The following is a 12,510-nucleotide window of genomic DNA, read 5'->3' as shown; positions in this document are numbered from 1 at the left end:
ATCACAAGCATACCTCACTTGGATCAAACCTTCTTCACTCATGCATGAGTAGATGAACAATAAGAGAATAAAAGAAAAACGAAAAGATCTCACCAATCATGAAGATGTGGAAGCGTTAAGACGTCGACTTCGAATTCTCCCTTTCACAAGTTTTCTCCCTCTCCCTTTCTCTCTCTCACCTTGGTCGTAAAAAACCCTTAGAATACCCTTCTCAATACTCTAGAAAAGCCCTAGGGACCTCTATTTATAGTTTAGGCAACTTGCTTCCGCACCTCTTTGAAAACTGTCTCAAATTTATGCAGTCTGCACAAAATCTGAAATGAATTGCGTAATCTCGACTGGTCGAGCACTGTTCACTCGACTGTTCGAGCCAAGACCTCGACTGGTTGAGCACTGTTCACTGAGCTCGCTGGACTTTGAGTCGAGTGACCCTTGACTAGTCGAGCACTATTCACTCGACTGGTCAAACAGCGCGGTGAAACACTCCAATTTTTAACTGGCTGCACTATCTCTCCTCTGAACTGAGGAGGAAAACCCCATCAGGGATGGTACTCGTGAAGATCTCTACTGGAGTTGTGGTAACTACTCGATGTCTCTAAATTGAGTTTTGCAGAGCTACGCCTTATGCCTGTATTTCTTACATGTGCAATTTCCTATAAACTGACGTTCTTGATTATTCAGTGCCATGATCGAAGTGGTGGTCTTGTCTCTTTTCAGACGGTTGCCACTGAGTGGGTGTCGTCCTATTCCGATCCTCTCTCATTTGAGCACGGGTTCGTTCATTGTCTCTTTTAGCTCGTAGGGCCTTATCAACGATCTCAAAGTATTTTGTATATTTGCGTAACAAAATCTAGTTAATGTTTTGGTGGAGGCCTTATTTAAAAATTTGAACTTTATTATATTCTTCGTTTCCCACCAGCTTTGGAGCATAGCAAGATAATTCTGTGAATTTTGCCTTATACTTGGCCGAGTCACTATCAAAAAAATCACTGCTGTGTAGCATTTTTTCCAACGGCTTTTAGCCGTTGGCAAATAATAATAAGCCGTAAGTTTTACTTTATTTCAAGTGCACTAGCTAAAAAAGTGTAGTATAACACCCACCACAATATTTGTATTTTATCTAAGCGGTCCATCCATTTTGACAACTCATTTTAAGGCTTGAGCTAAAAAATTAGGTATATCGAAGGCCCAAGTGGACCACACCACAGGAAACAATAGATATTATGTTTCTACCGTTAATACGTGGCGTCCTACCCAATGCTTTGATTTACCTTCTGTTTTGGATAGTGTCGTAAAATAAACTTTAGAAATGAATGGACGGAGTAGATAAACAACATACATCATGGTGGGTTCCACGAGGCCCTAACTGGATCGTCCCTCTCTGGCCCTGCCTCACGCGCACTACCGAAGCAGAGTGGCTGGTGTATCACACGCCAACATATCTTGGTGTGTTGACGTCACTAAGTTACGTGGGTCCCATTGTGAGGCATGAGTTCTATCCAAACCGTTCGTCCACTTGGTGAGTTAGTCTTAAGGCTTGATCTGTAAAATAAGACAGATTCAAACATCAAATGGACCACAATGTAAAAAACATAGTGAGGGATTAAACGCCTGCCATTGAAACCCTTTTGGGGTCACCGAAATTTTGGATCAATATGATATTTGTTTTTCTCTTCATTCATGTCTTTGTGACCTTATAAACAGAATGGATGGAAAGTAAACGTTACAGTGGGCCTACGAATGTTTTAATGGTGAGAATCATTGTCTGCACTATTATTTGGGGTGTGGTCCACTTGAATTTTAAATTAATCATTTTTTGGGTCAGGATCTAAAATGATCTCACCAAATAAATGAACGGTGTAGATATGATAAATACGTCATTGTGAGCCCGTGTAGCTTTGATTTCAGTTTGTAAACTCGGAACTCAGCGAGCGTCAATGAGGACGAAACAAACGAAATTGGATTGTGTACTGGGTTACTCAGCACGCTTTTATTGTACTGAGTAAACTCAGTTGGGCCCACCTTGAATGTATGTGGTTTATCCATGTCGTCCATCCGTTTTTCCATCTAATTTAAGGGGTTGATCCCAAAATTGAAGTATATCCAAAGATCAAGGCATGTGTTAGTTAGTTTGATCTTGTTCTTAGCCGTGCATTGCTCTCATAAACATGATCTGAATGTCAATTAGATTCGTCTGTTTTGGGCAAATGCACGTACAATATTGCCTAATATATGAATAGATAGTTGATGTCTGTAAAATAAAGTTTATATGAATAGATAGTTGATGTCTGTAAAATAAAGAAAGAAACTTTGGTATTCTCATGCCAAAATGTGTTTTCCTTGTAACGCAATCATCTTTACCTTGAAACTAATGGTGTTCTATGGAAATACGAATTTTATATGTTTGGAATTTGGATGATATCTCTGATTTTGATTTCTTCCTTTTCTTTTGTGTAGACTTACCTTCTTAAATAGGTTGTTTGATTTAGGGCTTTCGAGAAATGGGCATATCTAGTTTTAGATGTGTGCATTGATTAGGCAATTAATTTTCATTATATTTTTTTTTAAAATTAATGAGAAATGCCGACAGCTAAAACCGTCAGCGAATGTTCGTCAAAAATGCTGACGGTTTTGTCTATCACCCTTAGCCATCGGAAACGCCGATGGTTTTAGTCGTCGAAAATGCCGACTGCTAAAACCGTCACCCTCAACCGTCAAAAACACCAATGGTTTTAGCCGTCGAAGATGCCAACGGTTTAAATCCATCGGCGAAACAACGCCGATGCCCCCCTTTCCCAAGGGATCGTCCGATTACTAAAAGTCATTGGGGAAGGTCATTGTCGACAGTTTTTAGCCATCGGCATTGCCCTATTTTTTTTGTAGTGTGTCATAGCCCATTGCTCCAACTTCAAAAACCCCGACATCTTCTTAAGACCATATAAGTTTTGGGAAAAATATTTCTCATGGAACCTGCTCCTAAGCTCGATCAAGGTCCACAAATGAGCTACTGAGAGTATTCTTTTTTGCTTCCCACCACCATATATCTACTTCTCCTTACAGTACAAATGTTGCCATTCGAACCTTCTGGTCCTCTAGATAATCCATTACTTCAAGAATCTTCTCAACTTGAGTAAACTAGTCTTCTACTATCGTTAATCTAAAGTTCCCTTACAAGAGATCATATAGTTTTGTGAATTCCTCCAACAAATCCACTCCACCGAGTTTCTCGTCCCTTACAAAAGCTAGATTCCTCTGTCTTAAAGGTGCCTAACTCATTTAGCTTTCGTGTTCATTTGATCCACAATTTGATATTGTTGTTGTTTCATCATGACCACCACTTGAGTCACTAATCCAAATGTGGCGTCTCATGGCTGGGAACTAGGTCTGGCAAAATTTGTGTGCACAACGGTTGACGATAATAGAATTTGCGCTAGGCCTGACACCGCCTAGATTTCCTGCTTGAGGGGCAAGACTTTTTATCTCCTATCCTTCTTCCACATTTTCATCTTGTTCTCTGGCTGGCTTTTCAGATTCGAGCAGCATTCTTAGGTCTTTTGTCGTTTCGTGATGAGCAATGACGCTAGTCGATGGAGCTATATTTCAGATACTACGTGTCTTGTTTTGGGGACATCACGTCCTATAAAAGAACTAAGTTTAGTAAAGAAAGGGTCTCTGGTGCCCATCTCTGTTAGAAGAGGGCTAATGATGAAAAACATTTAAGAGTTTGTGTATTTAGTTATACATACAGTTTTGAGTGTTTATAACACATAATTTGTTTCTAAGTATTTGTCAACTAGTACAAATAAGAGAAATCTTAGATGTAGAGTTTCTAATTTCAGGGATCTACCATTTATGCAAATGTGTATGGGAACAACCTACAAGTCCCACAAGTCACTCTAAGTTTAATGAAAGCCTTTCTTTGATACCATTCTGTCACGCCCCGCACTTTGAATACAGAGTGTGCACCCTCATATCCAAGTTACAGTCCATGACTCGTATACTAAGTGTACATAAATCCATGCATCATATAGTTATTAAGAGGCACAATTACATTCTAGATCATCCTCATATTAACATTCATACACCCCACTATTTCCACTTCACTTATCAACACTTCATCCATAAACTCTCATTCATAAAATAAACTACCAAAACTCGTCTTAGTCCACCCATTTGGGACTTTATTCAACTAAAATAATCAACCTTCGTCTAACAAGGTTATGACTATAAACATAATTCAAATCAAACCAGCAACAATTATCATGAATGGAAACTAAAACTCCTAGAATCATTTGCATAATCAGTTCATTCGTCTAATTCAACAAGCTCGTCTTCTGCTAAATATGGCCATTGGTCTTTAGTTTCATTCACCAAATCGGCCTCATTTTCTGGAACCTAATTAGACCCTCCTGCATTGTCTGTTTCTGTATGGTTGTTAGTCCACAACGTTAGCTGGCCAGACTAGTGAGTGAACCCAGCATGGTTCATATGTTGCACAATATAGCTGAAATAGTGCATATGAAGTGTCAGGATGAATGCATAAATGTCATGAGGTGCATGTCAAATGGGATGATCATCTGCTTGCTTAGGTTGGATATCTGTCAACCCGAAAACTATACCCTTCAGACATCCACCGTAGGTAGGAATGAGTAACATCCACCGTAGTTCCCATAATATTGGAGTATGCCTCTTTGTTCAGCACCAGCACATAGCCTAGTATCATCTTCTTCTCTTCTTGCTCAGTAGCACATCAAGATGGCTCTTCCCAAATTTAGTTCAATAAAAAGGGACCCGGATCATGAAACCCAAGTTGCCTGCACCACACACCATACACCGAATGGTCTATCTTACCTACTCTTGTATCAAGTCAGCAAAGATCTTCGTTAACATACATTTTTGTTTCATAAGGGGAACAATGAGTTTTTTCATTGTTGCTGGGCCTTAACCAATACAAGGTAGATATTGGCGGCAACCAATGATTCTAATTGCTATTTGATTTGTACACACAAAGCAGACAAATGTTTCGTGTTCTTAGGAGAAAATGGTGAGAATAATAATATCTTTACCACTTTGGTAGATTGGCATCCGAACAAGGATTCTTTCTTTTCATCAACATCAAATGATACCATACATATGTGGTCAATTGTTCAGGAGTCCCACAAGATAGTTTTCACCATTCTAAGTACATTTCATTCGTTCATTGGTATCCTAGATTCCCAAGTAAAAATTGTTATTCTTCCTTTGATGGTATATTGCGGGTAAGTGACATCAGAAATAAGACTTACGTAATCAATATACAAGTGGACAACGCACCGCTCACCTCTTGTGACTCGAATCCCCACGGATTAACCCGTGTAGCAACTTCTTCGGACCGCAGAGAGGAAATCCACATATGGGACATTAAGATGCCCCACCATCCGATTAAAGTCCTCATAGGGGGCCACGATAGTGGGAATTCAAAAGTTAAATTCTCATATCATCATTAATACAAAATTTCATCTTCTTCTTACCACAACTTTGTTGCCGTCTGGAATTATGTGAATGAAACAGAACATCCAGTCATGAAACATTTTATACCCATCACAATGGCTCAGCATTGGGCTTGGATTGTTCCAAGCAAGTGGAAGGTAAAATGGCTAGCTGCAAATTAGATGGTGTCATTCATGTGTGGCAGCATGCACTTTTAGTTGAGGTATGAAGGACTGGAATTCAAAGCCATTTCTCGTTTCACTAGCTGCTGCATTTTCTCCTTTTTCTTATTCTTCCTTCTCCACCCGATACGAGCAAGCATGGATAGCTAGTTGGAATGCAGTGCCTGAGGCATGAAGGACTAGACTTCAAAAATTAGTTCTCGTTTCAGTAGCTACTGCATTTTCTCCTTCTTGTTCTTCTTCTTCTTGATGTTCTTCTTCTTCTTCTCCTTCCTGATGTTCTCGTTCTTGTTTTTCTTGATGTTCTTGTCCTTGTTCTTGTTCTTGTTCTTCTCTTCCTAGATGAATAATGATTTGGATTGGTCAATGATAAGGAATTTTGGTCCAAATGAAGTCGGTAATTCAGTCTAAGTAATATTGGAGTATGCCTCTTTGTTCATGCCATTAGTTATTTTACTATTGGAGTATGCCTCTTTGTTCAGCACCAGCACACAGGCCGGTATCATCTTCTTCTCTTCTTGCTTAGTAGCACATCAAGATGGCTATTCCCAGATTTAGTTTAATAAAAATGGACCTGGATCATGAAACCCAAGTTGCCTGTGCCACTCAGCTACGTCGGATGGTCTATCTTACCTACGCTTGTATTAGGTCAGCGAAGATCTTCGTCAACAGACATTTTCATTTCATAAGGCGAGTAATGAGTTTTTTCATTGTTGCTGTGCCTTAACCAATACAAGGTACATATTGGCGGCAACCAATGATTCTAATTGTTATTTAATTGATACACATGAAGCAGACAAATGTTTCATGTTCTTGGGAGAAAATGGTGAGAATGATAATATCTTTACCACTTCGGTAGATTGGTATCCGAATAAGGATTCTTTCCTTTCATCAACATGAGATGATACCAAACATATGTGGTTAGTTGTTCAAGGAGTCTCACAGGACAGTTTTCGCCATTTTAAGTACATTTCATCCGTTCATTGGTATCCTAGATTCCTAAGTATATATTGTTATTCTTCCTTTGATGGTATATTGCGGGTAAGAGATGTTATAAGTAAGAATGTCGTAATCAGTATACAAGTGGAGAATGCACCGCTCACCTCTTGTGACTGGAATCCCGACGGATTAACTCATGTGGCAACTTCTTCAGACCACAGAGAGGAAATCCACATATGAGACATTAAGATGCCCCACCATCTGCTTAAAGTCCTTAAAGGGGGCCACGACAGTGGGATTTCGAAAGTTAAATTCTCATATGATCGTGAATACAAAATTTCATCTTGTTCTTACCACAACACTTTTGCCGATTGGAATTATGTGAATGAAACATAACATCTCATCATAAAACATTATACCCATCACAATGGCCCAATATTGGCCCTAGATTTTTCCAAGCAAGTGGAAGGTAAAATGGATAACTGCGGATCAGATGGTGTCATTCATGTGTAGCAGCATGCACTGCCAGCTGTTCACTCCCCAAGTATAGGGTTGTGATGTAGTAATAAACTCGGTAAGACCGAGGTCGAATCCACAGGGACTGATACCTGTACGTTATCTGAAACCAAGTAGAACTAGAACTAGACTAAAATGTGATCTAACCAAAAAGAATTTTAAGGAATAATTGTGGAATAATTATCTAAAACTTTAAGGAATTCAGAGGAAAGAAACTAGGGATTCAGAGGATCCACTTGTAGATATCAGGGAGATCTTATGCCTGCATCAAGGATTATGGAATTCAAACTGAACTTACTTGATCTGGTTTTCAAGAGATGAAAGGTATATGAATTAGAATGGATTCCATCATCTAGCCATGCCCAGGAGACAAAGCAACAATAGGATTAAACTAATTACCAACCAATCAACATTGTATGAAGATCAAGAAGGGTACTGTCATCCTACCATGCCCGTGGGACAATGATGAACAACAGGGGTTCCTGACTTCATAAACATAAAAAGGGAAAAAAATACTCAAAATCATCGCAGATCCATTGTAATCTCAGTCACAACAAACCCTTAAAAATAACTGAAAGTATTCTTTTTAATTTGAACAAAAATCAATATCAGTCCATCTAAATAATAGGCACAAGCAAAGTTTCTCCCATCAGACTACAAGCTTCACCTCTTAGCCCTAGCTAAGAGGTTTAGCCACATATGGGCATGATGTGGCTGAACTTAGAAATAAAAAAAAGAGAATAGAATGAGAACCAGATTTCTCTCTCCAGCCACGTTCACGTCCGTTCCTTCCCCACGTTCAAGCCTTCAAAACCGAGCCCAGCAGCCGAAAACCCACCTGCTGCTTCCCACGGCTCAGTAGCAGCCAACCCCGTTCCTCTTTCTCTCTCCCTGACGTGCAGCAGCAACCAAAGACGAGCTCCCTGTACTCTCCCGCACCTTCCCTGCTGCTTTCCTTTTTAGCAAAAAAACTCCCCCTTTTCTTTCGTTTTTCTCCTCTTATAGAACTGTCGTGGAGTCCCACCAGGATTAGGTTGCGGAAACAGTCTTCCGCAGCCAGGAACGCACGTCCCTCTGCTGCGAGATACCTCACGCAGTCCGGAATTCCGCGTCTCCATTCTTCCTCTTCTTTGCCTTCTTTCCAAAAGGACAGCGTCCTCTGGGAGATTTTTGGCCCACCTAAATGATGAACGGTTCAGATCAGCCGTCCGACAGCCCCCAAGGGCGTACAACCCGCCGCGAAAGTCGGACGGCATCCGGTTGCGAAATAGAGTGCGTTACACACGTACGCTATCCGATGGTGGGGTCCACAGCAGGCAATCCAAGCCGTCCATTGAATTCTTCTCGAAATTTCAGTCAGGATGGGCTGGTTTTTGTCGAGTTTTGGTGTGGTCCACCGATGTTTCTCTTCCACCGTTTATCGTGCCTTTAACGGTTATGATTATGCAACATTTCACATGGTCTCAAAAGGCCGCCTTGGTGAGGTAAATACCCCACCTACGCACACAATGGACGGTCCCGATTGATGCTATGCCTGATGTGTGGGGCCCACAAGCAAATCCGACGGATGAACAGCGTTAACGCTGTTGCGTTTTTAAAAAAATTTGAGTTTGAGTCGGTCAGCGCCTGCTGACCGACTTTGAGTGAACGGGTGCACGGCTGGTGCAGGTGATGTTATGCACATTCATCACAGGTGGGGCCCCACAGAGATGTTAATGAGAAATCCGCTCCGTCCATCAGCTTTTTCACCTCATATAATGGATTGAGAAAAATTTGAAGCATATCCAGATCTCAAGTGGGCCCAGAATCAACTGTTTATGGGCTGATCTAACAGTTGTGCCACTTCCGGAGGGATCTGAAAGTTGAAATCTGTCATGTACGGTTAATTTGTGGTCTTCAGGTCATATATGGAGTTTCGAACTGATCGGATGGTGGGAACCCTATGATCTTGCGTTCTGGACACTTTTCAGGCCACTTGAGCTTCAGTTCCTCAATTTTCTTGGATCCCTAGCATGCACATCTGTCGATCTTGGTCTCCTGGGGTCCGTCCCTTGCCTTAGTGCATTCCGAACGTTAATTCCGTGCTTTTAGCATCGCGATCCAGTCCCAGCTCGCAATTCCACCTTGCAATAGAAACATGATTAAAATGAGCTATTAAACGGTGCTATGTTCATAAATCTAGGCAACAACTGGGTCTGATATGCAATATTTGATCCTCAACACAACCCCCAACCGGCATTTTGCTAATCCCGAGCAAAGTATGCGAAAAATAAGTTGAGAATTATAAGACAATTTTTATAAACTCAAGAGAGTTATGAAAAACAATTCAGATACGCGAATTCTAAGATTCATGAATGTTGGCATTACTTTCTCCTAAAATCAAGCTCATGGTAAACTTCATAATCAAGCTCAAATATTAATCCATTAATTAGAACGATTCTAAATATTGAGTTCCATGGATGTAAAGTCTAATCTTGACTTATCAACATTAAGATTCACCTCTCTATTTAAAGATATTATCGGAGACCAATAAGAGAATTCACGGTAATCCAACTTTGCCTTACACATTATCTCTTTTTTCTTTTAATTTTTGACTTTTTCATTAGAAGTAACGCCAAGAAGAAGGATCAAACCTCACCTATGGGGAGCAAACCTAAGGTAAAGACTGTACACCCAACTCCTTTTCCAATATCATCCATGGGGAATCGAATCCTCACTTATAGGGAGCAAACCTATGGTAAAGACTGTTCGCCCAATCCATTCAATTTTCCAAGTTGGCTCTTTTCATGCTTAGTAAGTACCACGTTAATCCTTCAATATCAGACTGAAACCTTACTATGCAAGCGAGATGTGTCTTGCAATTTCATGACTCAATCAATGTTTACAAATTCTAATAATGGATTAACAATTCAAACTTAACTGTGAAATTTAATAGATAACCGAATCCAAGAGTCGTAAATTACCAACATCATTTATTTTGCAATTCCCAGTGTCCTAGATGGCCATCAAAATCACTTTGAATTCATATGAAATTCCAGAAAAATTTAAAATTTTCATAATTTTCGCTCAGGACTAAGAAAACACTGATTAGGAAACCTAATCTCCCACCCCCAACCTAAGATCTACATTGTCCTCAATGTAAAAGAAATAGGCATGCAATGCACATGGGACAACGAAAATATAAGAGGAGTGATGGAAAGATAGTACCTGGATGAAAGAATCAAGAGGCTTTCCATAGCTATTTACGTAAGAGCGGGTCAGCACAAGAGAGAAACCAACAAAAATAAAATAAAAATAAAAAAAATGAAATCACGCCACTTTCGTAGGTGCTCTCGATTGCATTTAGCGTATGCAACAAGCCTTTAAACCCCTAGGTTGCCCCTAGTGGACGAGTTGTAGTCTCGTGAGGGTTTGCAGTAATGTTACCCACAAACATTGAACTAACTAATGATATAAACGAAATGAAATGAAGAGCTGGGTTGCCTCCCAGGAGCGCTAAGTTTACTGTCTTCAGCCAGACAAATAAAGCAACTACCCTAGTCCTAAGAAAACAGGAAACCTACCTATACCTCCATTAGACTAAGAGATCAATCCTGATAAACAGGATCAGTCAGAGGCATGGACATGTCCTCTGAATCAAATTTCTCGACAAATGGTTTCAATCGATGTCCATTGACTTTAAACTCCTTGCCATTGTCGGGATCTCTTATCTCAACGGCCCCATGCGGAAAAACAGTGACAACAATGTAAGGGTCGGTCCAACGAGATCGAAGCTTACCCGGAAAGAGATGTAATCGAGAATTGTACAAAAGGACCTTCTGACCAGGTGTGAATGATTTTCGTAAAATGTGTTGGTCATGAAATGCTTTCATCTTGTCCTTGTAAATTCTCGAATTATCATACGCATCATTCCGGATTTCCTCAAGTTCATTCAACTGAAGTTTGCGTAGCGAGCCAGCGTTGTCCAGATTGAAATTAAGATTTTTGATTGCCCAGTACGCTTTATGTTCCAGCTCCACAGGCAAGTGGCAAGCTTTCCCATAGACAAGTCTAAAGGGAGACATTCCAATAGGGGTTTTAAAGGCAGTACGGTATGCCCATAAGGCATCGGTCAATCGGATTGACCAATCCTTACGGTCAGGGTTAACCGTTTTATCCAAAATGTGTTTAATTTTCCTATTAGAAATCTTAGCTTGCCCACTTATCTGTGGGTGGTACGGGGTGCTCACCTTATGAGAGATACCGTATTTCTTCATTAAGCTCTCGAATGGTCTATTACAAAAGTATGAGCCCCCATCACTAATGATGGCTCAAGGCGTTCCGAATCGAGAAAGGATGTTTTCTTTTAGGAATTTAACGACCGTGCGATGGTCATTAGTTCGACACGGAATCGCTTCAACCCATTTAGTGACATAATCCACGGTGAGCAAAATGTACAGATTTCCAAACGATTGGGGGAATGGTCCCATGAAATCGATGCCCCAGTAATCAAATGCTTCAATGATAAGGATGAGATTCAAAGGCATCATATTTCGACGGGACAATACTCTCAATTTTTGACAACGCTCACAAGCTTTGCAAAACTCATGAGTGTCCCTAAACATAGTGGGCCAGTAAAAGCCACACTGCAGAATCTTGGCCGTAGGCTTTTTAGCAGAAAAGTGACCACCACAGGCCTGTGAGTGACAGAAGGAGATGACGCTCTGATGCCCATCGTCTGGTACACATCTCCTTAGGATTTGGTCTGGACAATATTTAAATAAGTAAAGATCATCCCAGAAAAAGTTACGCACCTCGGTGAAGAATTTCTTCTTATCTTGCGCAGTCTACTGTGTCGGTATGGCACCTGTAGCAAGATAATTAGCAATATCAGTAAACCAAGGTGAATGGGAGACTCTGAACAGTTGTTCATTAGGGAACATGTCATTGATATGAGTCGTCTCAAGGGACTCAGAGGTATTAAGGCGAGAAAGGTGATCGGCCACTACGTTCTCTACTCCCTTTTTATCTTTAATTTTCAAATCAAATTCTTGGAGTAGAAGGATCCATCGTATCAAATGGGGCTTAGAATCATTCTTAGAAAGAAGATACTTAAGTACCGCATGATCTATGTAGATAATGATCTTGGATCCGATCAAGTAGGACCTAAATTTGTCCAAGGCGAACACTACAGCTAAGAGTTCCTTTTCCGTAGTCGAGTAGTTCACCTGGACAGAATTTAAAGTTCTACTTGCGTAATGAATGACGTAGGGCTGCTTATCTTTCCTCTGGCCGAGGACCGCTCCAAGAGCATAATCAGAAGCGTCGCACATAAGCTCAAAAGGAAGGCTCCAGTCGGGTGGCTGCATGATAGGTGCAGTGGTTAACATGCCCTTAAGCTTGGTGAAAGCTTCCTGACATTGTT

Source organism: Magnolia sinica, chromosome 9, assembly GCF_029962835.1.
Source record: "Magnolia sinica isolate HGM2019 chromosome 9, MsV1, whole genome shotgun sequence".
In the NCBI taxonomy this organism is placed as follows: Eukaryota; Viridiplantae; Streptophyta; class Magnoliopsida; order Magnoliales; family Magnoliaceae; genus Magnolia; species Magnolia sinica.
This window is presented reverse-complemented; position numbering follows the sequence as displayed.